Here is a 21,094-nt window from a genome sequence, read left to right as displayed (position 1 = left end):
GTTTCCGTACTGTAGTGGTTATCAAGTTTGCCTTGCACGCAAAAAGTCCCCGGTTCGAAACCGGGCGGAAGCATTTCGCAAACCTGTTCAATTATTGATTAGAAAAAATTGAATAATTCATATTCATGGTTCAATATTAACAGAGTGCAGTGCCTCACGACGATGTTGCATTTGCTGATTTTGTGTACCGTTCTGTACAAACTCAAACTCTACACAGTGTCTCTCAGTCCCTCTCGTTTCCAGCCCTGAAGGGGATAAACACATCTGAAAGCTGCACATTCCATTCACTCAGTTGAGCTGTGGGAGACTATTAAAGGATCCTGCCGCGCTGCCTCGCTTCACAACAGAAAATCGAAGCCACAAAGAAACCAAGAGACTAAACGCTCTTCCCCAGCTCCAGATTTACTGAGGGCGGGACAAGCCCCAACATTCCAGTCACGCGAAGTCCAGAACCAGGGGACATCATCGAAGGATAAGGATTAGAACTGAGATTATGGAGAAACATCTTCACTAAGAGAGTTGTTAACCTGTGGAATTCCCTACCGCAAAGAGTTGTTGCAGCCACTTCATTGGATATATTCAACGGGGAGTTAGATATGGCCCTTATGGCTAAAGGGATAAAGTTGTGTGGAGAGAAAGCAGGAAAGGGGTACTGAGGTGAATGATCAGCCATGATCTTATTGAATGGTGGTGCAGGAAGAAAGGGCCGAATGGCCTATTCCTGCACCTATTTTCTTTGTTTCTATTTTTCTATCCAGATGATAAATAGCATTCATGTATAAGCTGACAGAAATCAATAAACTGCTGTCTGTCGCTCTTTGAGGAAAAAGGGAGCCAGCTGATATATCACTACGGCCATGCCAGTCTGAAAAAGTCTATTCTCGGAGACGAGACAGACTAACACCTGGTAAGTATTTGGAAGTGAGACGGACTGTGAATACGACGTGCTGTAGACTGTTGCTTCCACCATCGGCTGCTCACAACATTCACACGGGCTTCAACCAATCAGCAAACAGTTAGCATCTCCCCCCTTCATTCAATTTCTCTCTCACTCTCTACTTATTTTTCCAAATCTTTGCTGTTCATTCTCCTGCTGCCTCAATAAAACGGAGATATTGTGCTATAAATATCACATCGTAGCTTATTTGTGTCACAAAGTAGGAACAGGTCTGATATGTACTTGGATAGAAGTCTTAATACCAGGTGTACTCGGCTTTTCCAATTAATGGAGGTTGTCGCTGCCTTCATTCAGCACTCCATTTGGAGTTCATTCCTACGCTTTCAACAACTCTCCCTCTAGCTCTCCCTCTCGCCCCCCCCCTCTCTCTCTCTCTCTCTCTCTCTCTCTCTCTCTCTCTCTCTCTCTCTCTCTCTCTCTCTCTCTCCAATGGACTCAGACCTGATTTGTAATTGCAATGGAGACTCGGGCTTATATTTTTTCTGTGTTAGCCAGTGATGGCGCGAAGATAGACAGAAAAGAAGGAGGAAACAGGTAAAAGGAAACGTAAGAAGTACAAATGCTTCCGAGCTGTTCGGTAGCATTCAAGTATGGCCTGACAGAAAGCAATAAGCTGCTGTCTGTCGCTCTATCTGTAAAGAGAGAGCCAGCTGTTAGATATCTACGGCTATACCAGTCTGCAAAAGTCTGCTTTCACATGCGAAGCAGAGTAAGGCCTGGTTAGTACTTGGAATGGAGACCGACAGGGAATACCAGGTGCTGTAGACTTTTGGTGCCACCACAGGCTACTCGCAGCATTCACACTGCCGTCAAACTATCAACAAGCTGTTCGGTGCTCCCTTCTGCATTCAATTTCTCATTCACCCTCTTGCCTTATTTTTCCAAATCTTTGCTGCTCATTCTCCTGCTTCCATAGAAAGTCAAGGGGGTCCACACAAAACTGAACAAAAAATACAGCAACAAAACAAACGAGTAAAACAACGCACGCACACCTGTATGTCCTTGTCATCCACAACATTTTCGATCAAACTCAGACATTGCGCTATAAATACTACACCGTAGCACATTTCTGCACCAAAGTAGGGACAGGTCTATTTAGTATTTGGATAGGATTCACAATGCCAGGCGTACTAAGCTTTTCCTATTAGTCAAGATTGCTGCTGCCTTCATTCAGCACTCCATTTGCTGTTTTTTCCAACGCTTTTCATGCAAATCTCACTCTCTCTCTCTCTCTCTAATAGCCACTGGCCTGATTGTACTGAGCAAAGCAGGCCCGGGTTTAACTTTGTGTGTGTGTTAGCGAGAGATGGCGCGAAGAGAGATTGAAAGCAAGGCGGGAAGGCAGGTAAAAGGAAATGTAAGAAGAGGAAATGCTGCCGAGTTGATAAACAGCATTCATGGATGAGCTGACTAAAATAAATAAGCAGCTGCCTGTCGCTCTTTGAGTAAAGAGAGAGCCAGATGTTATATCGCTACGGCCATGCCAATCTGAAAATGTCTGATCTCGGATACGAAGTAGCGTAAGGTCTGGTTAGTACTTGGACGGGAGACCGACTGCAAATACCAGGTGCTGTAGACTTTTACTGTCATCACAGGCTGCTGGCAACATTCACACTCCCATCAAACAATCAACAATTTGTTCACTTCTCCCTCCAGTATTCAATTTCTCTCCTACCACCTCCCTTTATTTTTCCAAATCTTTGCTCCTCATTCTCCTGCTGCCATCGAAAGTCAAGGGGGTCCACACACAACTAAACCAGAAACACAGCAACAAAATAAACGTGCAAAAAAACACAACCAAACCTATAAGTCCTTCGCACGCAAAGCATCCTTGACCAAACCGGCCGCTACTGTCCCTGACCGAAGGGACCCCGTATCGGGCTCTTCTATCACTGTCCGAAGCGACCCCGTACCGGTCGCTACTATCCCGGGCCAAAGCAGTCTGCAACGGATTCGGGGAACGCATAGCCGGCCGAAGGGCCTCCGCGACGACATGTCAACAGGATCCGAGGAAGTGGAACCGGCTGAAGGGACTCCGAGGCCGCCGCTCAATCCACCGAAGTGAATCCGAGGCCGGCGCTGACTCGACGGAAGGGACCGAAGAGGTGGCGTCGTCTTACACGGCCAACCAACCTTTGTTAATGTTTAAACGTTTACCCAACTTTTAAACTTAATAAACAATCTGGGAGACCTTTTGAAGCTTAGAGTTTAGATTTTCAATCGAAATAATATTAAATAGCTATTATTAATCCACATCTTTGACTTTTAACAACTTTTAGAAACTTTATAAATTGGGGAAAATTTTTTAATCTATTATTGATTTACATCTTAGACTTTTAACAACACTTAGAAACGTTTTAAAACTTTTCAACAACCGTTAGAGTCTCTTGAAATAAATTGGTAATCTTTATCAAATTTTAATTTTTATAATAACTTTGGAAGTCAACTTCCTAATGCCGGCCCCCTAACCTAGCCTCGGAGAATTTACCTTCAATGGCGCTATCCGGCGCTAGGCTGGCGGCCAACACTTAGCTCGAGGCAATTAGCTTTATAGAGCTGTGCCTCGGCTTCAGTAGCCTTGGACCCTCTTGCCACTGGACTAAGACCTTAATCTAAGCCCGTGTGGTTGCCGGTGTGCAGCGGCCACCAACCTTAAAAAAACCCACGCACACTCATCTTCCACTTCGTCAGTATGAAGTTTTGGACATCGAACTTCAGGTCCCTCAAAGACAATCCTCACAGCATCAGGTCGGTATGCCGCGCAGCCATAGTTGCCCGGGCACTCAGACGTTTTCACTTTGACATCGCCGCCCTAAGCGAGACGTAGTGGGCAGGGCAAGGGCAGTTCAAGGAAAATGGTCGAGGTCACACCTTCCTTTGAAAGGAAAACCAGAGGCAGAACGCAGCCTTCAATGAGTCGGCTTTGCCTTCAAGAATGTGCTGGTCGACCGCCTCAAAGATTCCACCTGTGGGGTTAACGAATGCCACATGACTCTCCGTAGCATCCTATATCGGAGCCAATGTGCCACAGTCATCAGTGCGTAGGCCTCTACCCTCGATGCAATCGATGAGGCTAAAGAGGGATTTTATACCAAACTCAAGACATCCTTGTCCCACGTCCACACGGGCGACAAATTGATCTTCCTGGGTGATTTTATTGCCAGGCTTGGGAAAGTCACAGTCCTCAGGGGAGGCGTGATTTGCAGAGAGGGGAAGCCAACTTCAGTGATACCCTACTCCTGACAAAATGTCTAGAACATGAACTCCTCATCACCAACATCGTATTCCACCTGAGGGATAAAACCAAGTCATCGTGTCAACACACTCGCTCCAAACAGTTGCACCTGCTTGACTATGTCATCGTCCAAGCCAGGGATTGCAAGGATGTGCGCATCACCCGCGTCATGACAGGAGCTGACGACTACTGGACGGCCCATCGCCTAATCAGATCAATCATCATCATTAACATTGCCCTAAAACAGAGGAGACAATAGAAGCAGTTCCACAAAATGTTAATGCACTGTCACTGAGAGAGCAATCTAAGAGTGCCATATACAGTCAGCCCCTCACAGCCTTGATTATCCTGAGATGCCGAATCCCCATAGCGCTTGGTCTGCACTCGAGACCTCTATAACAAGTGCCTGTGAAGAGACATTTCGTCACTCAACCAGAAAACACCAGAACTGATTTGCTTAAAATGATCAGGAGTTCGAAGAACTAATAAATCGCAACCGCAAACCATTTCTGAGCATCAAGCAACAGCCCAACTCGAGAGCTGAAAAATCACATTACAGACGGCTCAATGCTCAGGACCAACAAAAAGCCCAGGCCGTAAGAACAAGTGGTGGATGGAGAAAGCACAGGAGACACGACAACTGGTCGACAGCCACGATATGCCAGGATTCGTCACTGCAGTCAAGGCCACCTACGGTCTGAACTGCGAAGGACCCACGTCACTCCTGACCAAGAACATGAAAACAGTCATGAAGGACACCGACATTGTCAGGGCCCGATGGAAGGAACACTTTGAAGATCTCCTCAATCGATGGAATGGAATTAACTTAAGAGCCAGTGGGGAACTTTTAACCGATGCCGCCTCCAGGCCAGGTCCAAGATCACCCTAACTCTGTCATTGAGTTGCATTATGCGGACGATGCCTGCCTCTGTGCACATTCAGAAGCTAAACTCCAGGATATAGTCATTGTATTCACTGAAGCAAATGAAAGAATGGGCATTACGCTTAACATCCGTAAGACAAAGGTCCTTCACCAGCCTGTTATTGTCACACAACACTGCCCTCCAATCATCAGGATCCTATGCGTGGCCCTGGACAACGTGCACCATTTCCCATATGTCGGAAACCTTTTATTAACAAAGGCAGACATTGATGCGGAGATTCAGCATTGCCTCCAGAGCACCAGCGCAGCCTTTTGCCATCAGCGGAAAAAGTGTTTGAAGACCAGGCACTCAAATCTACCACCAAACTCATGTTCTACAGGACTGTAGTAAAATCTGCCCTTCTGTATGGACGATGTACAGAAGGCACCTCAAGTCGCGGAAGATATTTCACAAACATGTATCCGCAAGCTCTTGCAAAGCTCCTGGGAAGAAATGCGCACTAACATCAGCGTCCTCGACCAGGCTAACATCCCCAGTAATGCTGCACTGACCACACTCGATCAGCTTCGCTGGGCAGGCCACATAGTACTCATGTCAGATACGAGACTCCTTCAGCAAATGCTTTATGCTGAGCTCCTTCATGTTAAACCGACCAAAGAAGGACAGTGGAAATGTTATAAGGACACCCTCCAAACCACCCTGGTAAATTGCGACATCGCCACTGACACATGGGAGACTTTGGCCGCAGACAGCCCGAGTTGCAGAAAGTCGATCCGGGAAGGCGTTACGCTCTTTGAGTCTCGTTGCAAGGGGGATGAAGTGGTCAGGCACAGGAAGCGGAAGGAGTGCGCGGCAAACCAGCCATACCGACCCCTTCCCCCGATGAATGTTTGTCCCACCTCTAACAGGGTGTGTAGCTCCCGTATCGGACGTTTCAGCCATTAAAGAATTCACTTTGGGAGTAGAAGCAAGTCCTTCTCGATTCCGGGGTACTGCCTATCATGATGATGATCCTTACCAACGGATCCGTTACAGATCCAATCTGCGTCTGGATCGGGGTTAAACAGGGCTGCGTTATTGCTCCAACCTTCTTCTCAATCTTCCTCGCCGCCATGCTCCACCTCACAATCAACAAGCTACCCGCTTAAGTGGAACTAAACTACAGATCCAGTGGGAAGCTGTTCAACCTACGCCACCTCCAGGCCAGATCCAAGATCACCGCAACCTCTGTTATTGAGCTGCAGTATGCGTAAGACGCCTGCGTTTGTGCACATTCAGAGGCTGAACTCCAGGATATAGTCAATTTATTCACTGAGCATATGAAAACATGGGCCTTACACTTAACATCCGTAAGACAAAGTTCCTGCACCAGCATGTCACCAACGCACAGCAGTGTCTTCCAGGTATGAAGAACCACGGCGCAGCCGTGGACAACGTGGATCAGTTCCCATATCTCGTGAGCCTCTTATCAACAAAGGCAAACATTGATGGGAGATTCAGCATCGCCTCCTGTGCAGCAGCGCAGCCTTCGACCGTCTGAGGGAAGGTTTGTTTGAAGGCCAGGCCCTCAAATCTACCAAGACACTCATGGTCTGAAGGGCTGTAGTAATATCAACCCTCCAGTATGGATCTGAGGCATGGACGATATATTGGTTGCACCTCAACTCGCTGGAGATATATCACCAACGATGTCTCCACAAGATCCAGCAAATCCCCTGGGAGGGCAGGCGCTCGAAGATTATTGACCTCGACCAGGCCAACATCCCCTTGTATTGAAGCACAGACTACACTCGATCAGCTTCGCTGGGCAGGCCAGATAGTACGCATGTCAGATACTAGGCTCCCGAAGCAAATGCTTTATGCGGAGCTCCTTCATGGTATACGTGCCAAAGGAGGACAGAGGAAACGTTATAAGGACACCCTCAAAGCTTCGCTAGTAAAGTGTCACTTCACTGCTGACATTTGGGAGATACTGGACGCTAATTGCCCGAGGTGGAATAAGTTCATCCGGGAGGGCATTGAGCTCTTCGAGTCTCAACGCAAGGATCAGGAAGAGCCCAAACACAGGCAGCGGAAGGAGCGTGCGGCAACCCAACCCCACTGAACACTTCCCTCGATGAATATCTGTCCCACCTGTAACAGGGTCTGTGGCTCTCGTATCGGACTGTTCTGCCAAAAAAGAGCTCCCTCTTGCAGTGGAAGCAAGTCCTCCTCGATTCCGAAAGACTGCCTATGTTTGATTGATTGAGATCAATCTGAGGCATTGCGCTATAATTACAATATCCGAGCTCACTTCTGCAATAAAGTCTGCACAGGTCTGATTAGTACTTAGATTGGAGTCTTAATATCGGGTGTACTAGGCTTTTCCTATTAGTCGAGATTGTCATTGCCTTCATTCAGCACTCCATTTGCTGTTCATTCTTGCCCTTTCCACAACCCTCTCTCTCTCTCTCTCGCTCTCTAATAGGTACAGATCTGATGTGTACTTAGCAATGAAGGCTCGGGCTTGTATTGTGTGTGTGTTAGCGAGAGATGGCTCGAAGAGAGGTAGAAAAGAAGATGGTAAGGCAGGTAAAAAGCAATGCATAAGATACAAATGCTTCAGAGCTGTTTGATCGCATTTACCTGTTTTATAGCATTCATGTATCTGCTGACAGAAAGCTATAAGCAGCTATCTGTGGCTCTCTAAGTAAAGAGAGAGCCAGCGGTTAAATATGTACAGCCATACTAGTATGAAAACGCCTAATCTCGTCGGATCTCGGATACGATTCAGAGTAAGGCCTGGTTGGACTTGGATGGGAGACTGCCTGGGAATACCAAGTGCAGTAGGATTTTACTGCCGCCACAGGCCGCTCATGGTTCTGCACACACACTGACGTTAATCCATCAACAACCTTTTTGCTGCACTCTCTCTCACTTTCCTTTCACCACTTCTTTCCTGTACATTCTCCTGCTGCTACACAAATGCAAGGAGGTCGACGCAGGGGACGAAAGAACGCAGAAGAACAAAATAAGATTGCAAAAAACCACATGTTGGCGGAGGGGCACCAGGACGCACAGCTGAGAGGAGAGACAAAATGCATCGAAACCTGGGAGGGACAAAAAGCAACAGAACAAAGAATAGTGTTGGAAGTGCAGCAATTCAATGCAGGAAAAAAAGCAAAGCCAACTAGCATGCTGCCGGAATGCGTGTGTGTTAATGTGATGCAATTTACAACTGAGATTGACGAGTAGCAGTCGCCACTTGCCAGGTGGGGTTATGAAATGTGGCTATAATGGAGATCTGGATCAAAAATGGGTAGGATTGGAAATTAAACAATCTTGGCGATTTGGGGGCGGTGGAAGCTTTTTATTGGGAAGAGTGATTTGGGGATGGGAAATATGGGGGTGGGAGCGATTTGAGGGACGAGAGATATTGAGTTTGGCGAGCGTGAGATTTGGGGGTGAGTGAGTGATTGATGTGGGCGCGAGTGAGGGAAGGGTGAAGGTCATACAGATTTGAAGCTTGAGGCAAGGCAATGAAAGTGATAGGGCTTGTAGTCTGTTTGTCTGGAGGTGATGGAAGGCAAATGGCGAAATCAAAATTGAGTGTGGATTACTTGCATGAATGCACAGACTGAGAAAAAGAAACGAAGAACAGCCGTATGCCTGTTTAAGTAAAGAGCAAGCAAACTGCTGCTATTTATGGCTGCGCTAGTTTAAAAACGCCCAAACTCGTCTGATTTTAGAAGTTAACCAGAGTCAGGCCTGGTTAGTATATGGAAGGGAGACCGCCGAGCAATGCCCGTTGCCAGGTGCTTTTGCTGCCGCCACAGGCCGCACATGGTTCTGCACACACATTGCCACTAATCCATCAACAACCTTTTTGCTGCTCTCTCTCTCACTTTTCTTACAACATTTCTTTCCTGCACATTCTCCTGCTGCTACACAAATGCAAGGGTGTCGAGACAGATGGCGAATGAACGCAGAACAACAAAATAAAATAGCAAAAATAGCAAATAACAATGGCTCGAAGAGAGATAGAAAATAAGGTAGCAAAGCAGGTAAATTAAAAGGAAAGTAGTACTAAAAGGGAAAAAAACAGCTTCAGAGCTGTTTGATAGCATTCATGTATGAACTGACAGAAAGCAATAAGCTGCTGTCTGTTGCTCATCGAGTAAAGATAACACCAGCTCTTATATAACTACGGCCATACCAGTCTGAAAAAGTCTGATATCGGATATGAAGCAGAGTAAGGCCTGGTTACTACTTGGAAGGGAGAACAACTGAGAATACCAAGTGCTGTAGATTTTTGCTGCCACCTCAGCCTGCTTGCAATATTCACACAGCCGTCAACCAATCAACAAGTTTTTCGATTCTCCCTCGTGCATTCAGTTTCTCTCTCACATTCTCCCTTAATTTTTCCAAATCTTTGCTGCTCATTCTCCTGCTGCCATAGAAAGTCACGTTTGTCCACACAGAACCAAAGAAAAATACAGCAAAAAAGTAACCGAGCAAAATATTGTGTATGGAGAAAGAGTCAGAGTGAACACTGTGAGCTCGAAGTAAAGTATGACCTTATTATTTTATTGCAGGTCTCCAGAGTGCCTCTCCAATCAGTGAAACCGTTCTAAATACCAGTGCTCCCAAGAGATTATGCGTTCGCTTCGGACTCTGGGGAAGGAAGCCTCTGTTGGTTGTACAGAGTCAATACAAGTCCACCTTTCTAACAACATTCCCCACGAAAGTTAATAGTGTAACTATTTACAATGTGAGTTGTTCTGGGCCTTTATTGCCCTGGTTGATTGTCTCGATGTGATAGCTAGTGTTGTTGAATCATTTGTTGGGCCCTCGCTGGGCTGCTGTGCAGCTGGCCTTCCTGGGATTCCTGGTGGGTTGCTAATTGCAGGGCTGCTGTTGATGATGGTTTCTGCTTCGTGGTCTGGCGTGGTGACGGTTGGCACTGGTGTGTGCGCTTGGGAATCAGAAAAGGTAAGGTCTATCTTGGGTTGCTCAGGGTGGTCCATTAATCTGAGTTTGACTTGGTCCAAGTGTATCCAGTGAATGAGTCCATTTGAAGGTTTGACCCGACACACCCAGGTCCCCTCTGTGGGCACAACAGTGCCGGGAAGCCACTTTGGAACTTGTCCATGATTTAATACAAATACAGTATAATTGACTTCAATCTCGCGTGACGCATTCACGCTATCATTGAATGCACTTTGTTGAAGCCACCTGCTCTCTACCTGTTCATGCAGATCAGGGTGAACTAACGAGAGCCTTGACTTAAGTGCTCTTTTCATGAGCAGTTCAGCTGGTGGTATCCCAGTGAGTGGTCTTGTGCGGTAGCTAAGCAGAACTCGGGATAGGCGAGTTTCCAGTGAGCCTTCAGTTACGTGCTTCAAGCCTTGCTTGATGGTTTGCACTGCTCTCTCTGCCTGACCATTGGGCAATGGTTTCAACGGGACAGATGTGACATGTTTGATCCCCTTACGGTTCATGAATTCGTTGAACTCAGCACTAGTAATACACGGCCCGTTTTCGCTCACCAGGACATCGGGTAAGTCGTGTGTGGCAAACATGGCGACCAGGATTTCAATTGTAGCAGTGGACGTGCTAGCTGACATTATCTCACATTGAATCCACTTGGGGTACGCGTCTACAAGCACAAGCAATATTTTACCCAAGAACAGGGCTGCATAGTCGACGTATACCCTAGACCACGGTTTGGAGGGCCACAGCCGTAAACTTAGCGGCTCTCCCTGGGTACATTGCTAAACTGCGAGCATGTATTACATCTGGGAATGCAGGACTCTAATTCTGCATCGATGCCGGGCCACCATAGATGGGATCTGGCTATCGCTTTCATCATTATGATGCCTGGGTGTGCACTGTGGAGCTCGTTGATTAAGGTGTCTCTGCCCTTCTTGTGCACCACTACTCGATTGCCCCAAAGAAGGCAGTCTGCATGTATAGATATTATATCTTTGCGCCGCTGGAACGGCTTTATCTCTTCCTGCATTTCCACTGCGACACTGGACTAGCTCCTGTGAAGCAGACAGCTTTACACTGGAAATAATAAGATGTCCTGGCTTGACAAGGTTTTGGTCTGGCGGGCAATGACGGGTGATTGCTCACTCTCAACTGCTTCCATCACCTTAGCTGGATCTGCGGGCTGCGCCATTTCCACCCCCGTGGCGTGCAATGGCATCCTACTGAGAGCATCGGCGGCTTTTCTTTGCCTGGCCTGTGGTGAATGGCCTAGTTGTATGCGGACAAGATGAGCACCCATCTCTGGATGCGGGCCAATGCGTTGGTATTTATCCCTTTATTATCAGAAAACAGTGATAAAAGTGCCTTATGATCCGTTTCCAATTCGAATTTTAGCCCTACCACGTATAGATGCATTTGATTGACCCCATGGACACACGCTAACGCTTCTTTTTCAATCAAGCTGCAGGCTGTCTCGGCCTTAGACAGATCCTGGATGCATAAGCAACCGGTTTCAGGTTCCCGAAGTCATTAGTTTGTTACAATACACACCCGACGCCATATGACGACGTATCACATGCCAGTGCCAAACGCTTACATGGATCATACAACACAAGCAATTTGTTTCAGCATAACAATTTTCTCGCTTATACAACGGCATTTTCTTGGCTCTTGCCGCAAACCTATTCGCATCCTTTTCATAGAAAGACATGTAGTGGTTCTAGCAGGGTGTTCCGTCCCGGTATGAAGTTACCAAAGTAGTTCAAGCGTCCCAGAAACGACCGCAGCTCCGTCACGTTCTGTGGCATGCGTGCCTTATCGAGTGCTTCAGTTTTCACGTTGGTGGGCCTGATGCCATCTACCGCAATCCTCCTTCCCATGAACTCCACTTCAGGCGCCATGAAAACGCACTTCGAGCATTTTAACGTGAGCCCCACGCGTTTGAGTCAACTGCGAACCTCCTCCATGTTCTGCAGCTGGTTGGCTGCGTTCCGACCTGTGAACAAGGTGTCGTCCTGGAAGACCACGGTGTGTGGGACCGACTTCAGTAAACATTACATTTTTCTCTAGAATATCGCCACCGCTGATCGAATTACAAACGGGCATCTGGTATAAAGAAAAATACCTTTGTCCTTGTCGATGCTGGTGAGGGCATTCGATGATTCCTCCAATTCCTGCGTCGTGTCGGCTGAACTCAGATCCAGCTTCGTGAACGTCTTTCTTCCTACCAGCATTTCAAAAAGGTTGTCAGACTTTCAGAGTGGGTATTGGTCCTGCAGGGAAAAACGTTTGATTATTAATTTGTAATCGCCGACAATTGTGACGGTGCCATCTTCCTTGAGAACTTGGACAGTAGGACTGGCCCACTCGCTTAACTCGATCGGTGAAATGCAGCCGCTCCAGCTCGATCTCTGCCCTTTCTCTCATCATGTACGGTACGGTTCTCGCCTTGTGATGGATGGGTCGCGCCTACAGAATTAGGTGGATCTACACTTTTGCTCCTTGGAATTTGCCGATGTCTGGTTCGAACAGCGAAGAAAATTTGTTTAAGACCTGGGCAGGACCGGATCTAATATCCTCGGGGGAGTGTTTGCCAGTGCTGTTGGGGAGGAATTACACTAATATGACAGGGGCATGGGAACTTCTGCAGCGAGACAGAGGGAAGTAGAATGGGGGAAGAAGCAAAAGAGAGAAAGAGGAAAAGTAAAAGTGGAGGGCAGAGAAACCTAAGGCAAAAAGCAAAAAGGGCCACATTACAGCAAAATTCTAAAGGGGAAAAGTGTGTTTGAAAGACAAGCCTGAAGGCTCTGTGCCTCAATGCAAGGAGTATTCGGAATAAGGTGGACGAATTAACTGCACAGATAACAGTTAACGGGTATGATGTAATTGGTATCACGGAGACTTGGCTCCAGGGTGACTAAGGCTAGGAACTCAACATCCAGGGGTATTCAACATTTAGGAAGGGTAGACAGAAAGGAAAAGGTGGCGGGGTGGCATTGCTGGCTAAAGAGGAAATTAATGCAATAGTAAGAAAGGACATTAGCTTGGATGCTGTGGAATCATTATGGTGGAGCTGCAGAATACCAAGGGGCAGAAAACGCTAGTGGGAGCTGTGTACAGACCACCAAACAGTAGTAGTAAGGTTGGGGACAGCTAAAAACAAAAAATAAGGGATGCATGCAATAAAGTTACAGCAGTTATCATGGGTGACTTTAATCTACATATTGATTGGGCTAACCAAACTGGTAGCAATGCGGTGGAGAAGGATTTCCCGGAGGGTATTAAGGATGGTTTTCTCGACCAATATGTCGAGAAACCAACAAGTGAGCTGGCCATCCAAGACTGGGTTATGTGTAATGAAAAAGGACTAATTAGCAATCTTGTTGTGCAAGACCACTTGGGGAAGAGTGACCATAACATGGTAGAGTTCTTTATTAGGATGGAGAGTGAAACAGTTAATTCAGAAACTAGGGTCCTGAACTTAAGGAAAGGTAACTTCGGTGGTTGGAGGCGTGAATTGGATCGAGTAGACTGGCAAATTATACTTAAAGGGTTGACGGTGGATAGGCAATGACAACCATTTGAAGATCACATGTTTGAACTTCAGCAATTGTACATCCCTGTCTGGAGTAAAAATAAAACGGGGAAGCTGGCTCAATCGTGGCTAACAAGGGAAATTAAGGATAGTATTAAATACAAGGAAGAGGCATATAAATTGATCAGAAATAGCAGCAAACCTGAGGACTGGGAGAAATTTAGAATTCAGCAGAGGAGGACAAAGGGTTTAATTAAGAGGGGGGAAATAGAGTACGAAAAGAAGCTTGCCGGGCACATAAAAACTGACTGCAAAAGCTTCCACAGATATGTGAAGAGAAAAAGATTCGTGAAGACAAATGTAGTAGCCTTGTAGTCGGATTCAGGTGAATTTATAAAGGGGAACAAAGAAATAGCAGACCAATTGAACAAATACTTTGGTTCTGTCTTCACGAAGGAAGACACAAATAAACTTCCGAAAGTATTAGGGGACCGAGAGTCTAGTGAGAAGGAGGAACTGAAGGATATCCTTATTTGGCGGTAAATTGTGATGGCGAAATTGATGGGATTGAAGGCCGATAAATCCCCGAGGCCTGATAGTCTACATCCTAGAGTGCTTAAGGAAGTGGCCCTTGAAATTGTAGATTCATTGGTGATCATTTTCCAACAGGCTATCGACTCGGGATCAGTTCCTATGGACTGGAGGGTAGCTAATGTAACACCACTATTCAAAAAGGGAGCGAGAGAGAAAGCGGGTAATTATAGACCGGTTAGCTCAACATCAAGTGTGGGAAAAATGTTGGAATCAATTATTAAGAATGAAATAGCAGCGCATTTGGTAAGCAGTGACAGCATCGGTCCAAGTCATCATGGATTCATGAAGGGGAAATCATGCTTGAGAAATCTTCTGGAATTTTTGAGGATGTAACCAGTAGAGTGGACAAGGACGAACCAGTGGATGTGTTGTATTTGGACTTTCAAAAGGCTTTCGACAAGGTCCCACACAAGAGATTGCTGTGAAAAATCAAAGCAGATGGCATTGGGGCTAATATATTAACGTGGATAGAGAACTGGTTAGCAGACAGGAAGCAGAGATTCAAGATAAACGGGTCCTTTTCAGAATGGCAGGCAGTGACTAGTGGAGTACCACAGGCCTCAGTGCTGGGACCCCAGCTCTTTACAATATACATCAATGATTTGGATGAAGGAATTGAGTGTAATATCTCCAAGTTTACAGATGACACTAAACTGGGTGGCGGTGTGAGCTGCGAAGGGGACGCTAAGAGGCTGCAGGGTGACTTAGACAGGTTAGGTTTCTGGGCAAATGCATGGCAGATGCAGTATCATGTGGATAAATGTGAGGTTATCTACTTTGCAGGCAAAAACGCGAATACAGAATATTATCTGAATGATGGCAGAATAAGAAAAGGGGAGGTGCAACGAGATCTGAGTCTCATGGTTCATCAGTCATTGAAAGTTGGCACACAGGTGCAGCAGGCGGTAAAGAAGGCAAATGATATGTTGGCCTTCATAGCTAGGGGATTTGAGTATAGGAACAGGGAGGTCTTACTGCAGTTGTACAGGGCATTGGTGAGGCCTCACCTGGAATATTGTGTTCGATTTTGATCTGCTAATCTGAGGAAGGACGTTCTTGCTATTGAGGGAGTGCAGCGAAAGTTCACCATACTGATTCCCGGGATGGCTGGACTGACATGTGAGGAGAGACTGGATCAACTAGGCCTTTATACGTTGGAGTTTAGAAGGATGAGAGGGAGTCTCATAGAAATATACAAGATTCTGACGGAACGGGACAGGTTAGATGCGGGTAAATTGTTCCTGATTTTGGGGAAGTCCAGAACGAGGCGACACAGTCTGAGGATAAGGGGTAGGCCATTTAGAACTGAGATGAGAAGAACCTTCTTCACTCAGAGAGTTGTTAAACTGTGGAATTCCCTGCCGCAGAGAGTTGTTGATGCCAGTTCATTGGATATATTCAAAAGGGAGTTAGATGTGGCCCTTACGGCTAAAGGGCTCAAAGGATATTGAGAGAAAGCAGGAAAGGGATACTGAGGGAATGTTCAGCCATGATCTTATCGAATGGTGATGCGGGCTCAAAGGGCCGAATTGCCAACTCCTGCACCTATTTTCTATGTCCCCGTGTCCCCATTTGCGCATGTCCCCGTGTCCTCCTGTCCCCATGTCCCCACATTGTCCCCATGTCCCCATGTCCTCATGTCCCCATGTCCCCATGTCGCCGTGTCCCGCTGTCCCCATGTCCCCATGTCCCCATGTCTCCGTGACCCCGTGTCCCCATGTCCCCATGTCCCCGTGACCCCGCATCCCCATATGTCCCTATGTCACCAGGGTGTCCTCATATCACAAGGTCCCCACAGAGTCCCCATGTCCCCATGTCCCCCTGTCCCCCTGACCCCATGTCCCCAAGACCCATATCCCTGTGTCCCCATGTTTCCATATCCCTGTGTTTCCATGTCCCCATGTCTCCATATCTATGTGTTCCCGTGTCCCCATATCTCTGTGTCCCCATGTCCCCATGTCCCCATATCTATGTGTTCCCGTGTCCCCATATCTCTGTGTCCCCATGTCCCCATGTCTGCGTATCCCTGTGTCCCCGTGTCCCCATACCCCTGTGTCCCATGTCCCCTTTTCTCTGTGTCCCCATGTCCCCATCTCCCCATATCAATTTGTTCCCGTGTCACCATATCTCTGTGGCCCCATGTCCCCATGTCTGCGTATCCCTGTGTCCGCATGTCCCCATATCCCTGTGTTCCCGTGTCCCCATATCCCTCTGTCCCCATGTTTCCATATCCCTTTGTCTCCATGTCCCCATGTCCCCATATCCCTGTGTTCCCGTGACCCCATATCCCTCTGTCCCCATGTTTCCATATCCCTTTGTCTCCATGTCCCCATGTCCCCATATCCCTCTGTCCCCATGTTTCCATATCCCTTTGTCCCCATGTCTCCATGTCACCATGTCCCCATGTCCCCATGTCCCCATGTCCCCATGTCCCCATGTCCCCGTGTCCCCATGTCTCCATTACCCCGTGTCACCGTGTCCCCATGTCTCCATGTCCCCGTGTCCCAGTGTCCCCATATCCCCATGTCCCCGTGACCCCATGTCCTCGTGTCCCGTGTCCTCGTGTCCACGTGTCCCCATATCCCCATGTCCCCGTGTCCTCATGTACCTGTGTCCCCATGTCCCCATGTCCCCGTGTCCCCATGTTCCATGTCCCCGTGTCTACATGTTCCCATGTCCCCGTGACCCCATGTCTCCATGTCCCCGTGTCCCCGTGTCCCCGTGTCCCTGTCTCACCATATCCCCATGTCCGCATATCCGCATGTCGCCATATCCCTATGTCCCCATATCCCCATGTCCCCATATCCCCATGTCCCCATATCCTCATGTCCCCATATCCCCATGTCCCCGTGTCCCCGTGTCCCATATCCCCATGTCCCCATATCCCCATGTCCTATTATCCCTATGTCCCCATATCCCCATGTCCCCATATCCCTGTGTTCCTCTGTCCCCATGTCTCCATATCCCCATGTCCACTTATACCCATGTCCCCATATCCCTTTGTTCCTCTGTCACCATGTCTCCATATCCCTGTGTTCCTCTGTCCCCATGTCTCCATATCCCTGTGTCCCCATATCCCCGTGTCCCCATGTCCCCATATCCCTGTGTTCCTCTGTCCCCATGTCTCCATATCCCCGTGTCCCCATTTCCCCATATCCCTTTTTCCCATGTCCACATATTCCTGTGTCCCAATATCACCCTGTCCCCATATCCTCGTGTCCCCATATCCCTGTATCCCCAAGTCCCCATGTCCCCATATCCCCGTGTCCCCATATCCCCGTGTCCCCAAGTCCCCATGTCCCCAAGTCCCCATGTCCCCAAGTCCCCATGGCCCCATTTTCCCATGTCTCCATGTCCCCATTACACCATATCCCCATATCCCCATTTGCCCATGTCCCCATATCCCACTATACCCATATCCCCATGTCCCCATATCCCCATATCCCTATATCCCCATATCCCCTTGTCCCCATATCCCCATATCCCGATATCCCCATGTCCCCATGTCCCCATGTCCTCATATCCCTATGTCCCCATATCCCCATGTCCCCATGTCCTCATATCCCCATGTCCCCATGTCCCCATGTCCCCAAATCCCCATTTGCCCATGTTCCCATGTCCCCATGTCCCCATATCCCCATGTTCCCATATCCCCATTTGCCAATGTCCCCATATCCCAATGTCCCCATATCCCCATGTGCCTATGTTCCCATGTCCCCATATCCCCATGTCCCCATATCCCCATGTCCCCATGTCCCCATATCCCCATGTCCCCAAATCCCCATGTCCCCATGTCCCCATGTCCCCATGTCTCCATGTCCCCATTACACCATATCCCCATATCCCCATTTGCCCATGTCCCCATATCCCACTATACCCATATCCCCATGTCCCCATATCCCCATATCCCTATATCCCCATATCCCCTTGTCCGCATGTCCCCATGTCCCCATGTCACTAATTCCCCATATCCCCATATCCCCATATCCCCATATCCCGATATCCCCATGTCCCCATGTCCCCATGTCCTCATATCCCTATGTCCCCATATCCCCATGTCCCCATGTCCTCATATCCCCATGTCCCCATGTCCCCATGTTCCCATGTCCCCATATCCCCATGTCCCCATATCCCCATATTCGCATGTCCCCATATCCCCATGTCCCCATGTCCCGATGCCCCCATGTCCCCATTTCCCCATGTCCCCAAATCCCCATATCCCCATATCCCCATATCCCGATGTCCCAATGTCCCCATGTCCCCATGTCCTCATATCCCCATGTCCCCATGTCCCCATGTACTGATGTCCCCATATCCCCATGTCCCCATATCCGCATTTGCCAATGTCCCCATATCCCCATGTTCGCATGTCCCCATATCCCCATGTCCCCATGTCCCGAAGCCCCCATGTCCCCATGTCCCCATGTCCCCAAATCCCCATATCCCCATATCCCCATATCCCGATGTCCCCATGTCCCCATCTCCCCATGTCCACATATCCCCATGTTACAATGTCCCCATTTCCCCATGTCCACTTATCCCCATGTCCTCATACCCCCATTTGCCAATGTCCCCATATCCCCATGTCCCCATATCCCCATGTTACATGTCCCCATATCCCCATGTCCCCATATCCCCATGACCCCATGTCCCCATGTCCCCATGTCCCCATATCCCCTTGTCCCCATATCCCCATTTGCCCATGTCCCCATATCCCCATATACCCATGTCCCCATGTCCCCATGTCCCCATATCCCCATATCCCCATGTCCCCATATCCCCATGTCCCCATGTCCCCATATTCCCATATCCCTATATCCCCATGTCCCCATATCCCCTTGTCCCCATGTCCCCATGTCCCCATGTCCCCATCTCCCCATGTCACTAATTCCCCATATCCCCATATCCCCATATCCCCATATTCCGATGTCACCATATCCCCATGTCCTCATATCCCCATGTCCCCATTTCCCCATGTCCCCATGTCCTCATATCCCCATGTCCTCATATCCCCATGTCCCCATGTCCCCATGTTCCCATGTCCCAATATTCCCATATCGCCATGTCCCCATATCCCCATGTCCCCATATCCCTATAATCGCATGTCCCCATGTCCCGATGCCCCCATGTCCCCATGTCCCCATGTCCCCAAATCTCCACATCCCCATATCCCCATCTCCCCATATCCCGATGTCCCCATATCCCGATGTCCCCATATCCCCATGTTCGCATGTCCCCATATCCCCATGTCCCCATGTCCCCATGTCCCCATGTCCCCATGTTCCCATGTCCCCATGTCCCCATGTCCCCATGCCCCCATGTCCCCATGTCACAATGACCCCATGTTCCCATGTCACCATGTCCCCATATCCCCATATCCCCATTTCCCCATGTCCCCATGTCCCCATGTCCCCATGTCCCCATGTCCCCATGTTCCCATGTCCCCATTCATCGAGCTCTCCTTCACCGAAAACATACTGAGGCTCACTTTCTGCAGGAAAACCGCGCCATTGTCCTCACTCATTCGCTGCATATCCTGTATCAGGGTCCAGTGATCCAGACCCAGCTGAAGTGTGTGTGAATGTGAGGATCAGTGTATGAGGGACCAGTCTCAGGGTCTAGTGATCCAGACCCAGCTGAAGTGTGTGTGAATGTGAGGCTCAGTGTGTGAGGGACCAGTCTCAGGGTCCAGTAATCCAGACCCAGCTGAAGTGTGTGTGAATGTGAGGCTCAGTGTGTGAGGGATAGTCTCAGTGTCCAGTAATCCAGATCCAGCTGAAGTGTGTGTGAATGTGAGGCTCAGTGTGTGAGGGACCAGTCTCAGTGTCCAGTGATCCAGACCCAGCTGAAGTGTGTGTGAATGTGAGGCTCTGCGTGTGAGGGACCAGTCTCAGGGTCCAGTGATCCAGACCCAGCTGAAGTGTGTGTGAATATGAGGATCAGTGTGTGAGGAACCAGTCTCAGGGTCCAGTGATCCAGACCCAGCTGAAGTGTGTGTGAATGTGAGGCTCAGTGTGTGAGGGACCAGTCTCAGGGTCCAGTGATCCAGACCCAGCTGATGTGTGTGTGAATGTGGGGCTCAGTGTGTGAGGGACCAGTCTCAGGTTCCAGTGATCCAGACCCAGCTGAAGTGTGTGTGAATGTGAGGATCAGTGTGTGAGGGACCAGTCTCAGGGTCCAGTGATCCAGACCCAGCTGAAGTGTGTGTGAATGTGAGGATCAGTGTTTGAGGGACCAGTCTCAGGGTCCAGTGATCCAGACCCAGCTGAAGTGTGTGTGAATGTCACGATCAGTGTGTGAGCGACCAGTCTCAGGGTTCAGTGATCCAGACCCAGCTGAAGTGTGTGTGAATGTGAGGCTCAGTGTGTGAGGGACCAGTCTCATGTCTAGTGATCCAGACCCAGCTGAAGTGTGTGTGAATGTGGGGCTCTGTGTGTGAGGGACCAATCGCAGGGTCTAGTGATCCAGACCCAGCTGAAGTTTGTGTGAATGTGAGGCTCAGTGTATGAGGGACCAGGCTCAGTGTCCAGTGATCCAGACCCAGCTGAAGTGTGTGTGAATGTGAGGCTCAGTGTGTGAGGGACCAGTCTCAGTGTCCAGTGATCCAGACCCAGCTGAAGTGTGTGTGAATGTGAGGCTCATTGTGTGAGGGACCAGTCTCAGGGTCCAGTGATCCAGACCAAGCTGAAGGGTGTGTGAATGTGAGGATCAGTGTGTGAGGGACCAGTCGAATGTCCAGTGATCCAGACCCAGCTGAAGTGTGTGTGATTGTGAGGATCAGTGTCTGAGGGACCAGTCTCAGGGTCCAGTGATCCAGACCCTGCTGAAGTGTGTGAAAATATGAGGATCAGTGTGTGAGGGACCAGCCTCAGGGTCTAGTGATCCAGAACCAGCTGAAGTGTGTGTGAATGTGAGGC

General features: G+C 48.7%; 1 non-coding gene across 1 annotated transcript; it reads left to right on the top strand.

The window, feature by feature from the left end:
• trnaa-ugc (transfer RNA alanine (anticodon UGC)) lies at positions 1-73 on the top strand. Its single transcript has one exon. It is a non-coding gene; the product is annotated as a tRNA-Ala (tRNA).
• Positions 74-21,094: the final 21,021 nt, after the last annotated feature.

Source organism: Pristiophorus japonicus, unplaced genomic scaffold (assembly GCF_044704955.1).
Source record: "Pristiophorus japonicus isolate sPriJap1 unplaced genomic scaffold, sPriJap1.hap1 HAP1_SCAFFOLD_37, whole genome shotgun sequence".
Classification (NCBI taxonomy): Eukaryota; Metazoa; Chordata; class Chondrichthyes; family Pristiophoridae; genus Pristiophorus; species Pristiophorus japonicus.
This window is presented reverse-complemented; position numbering and strand designations above follow the sequence as displayed.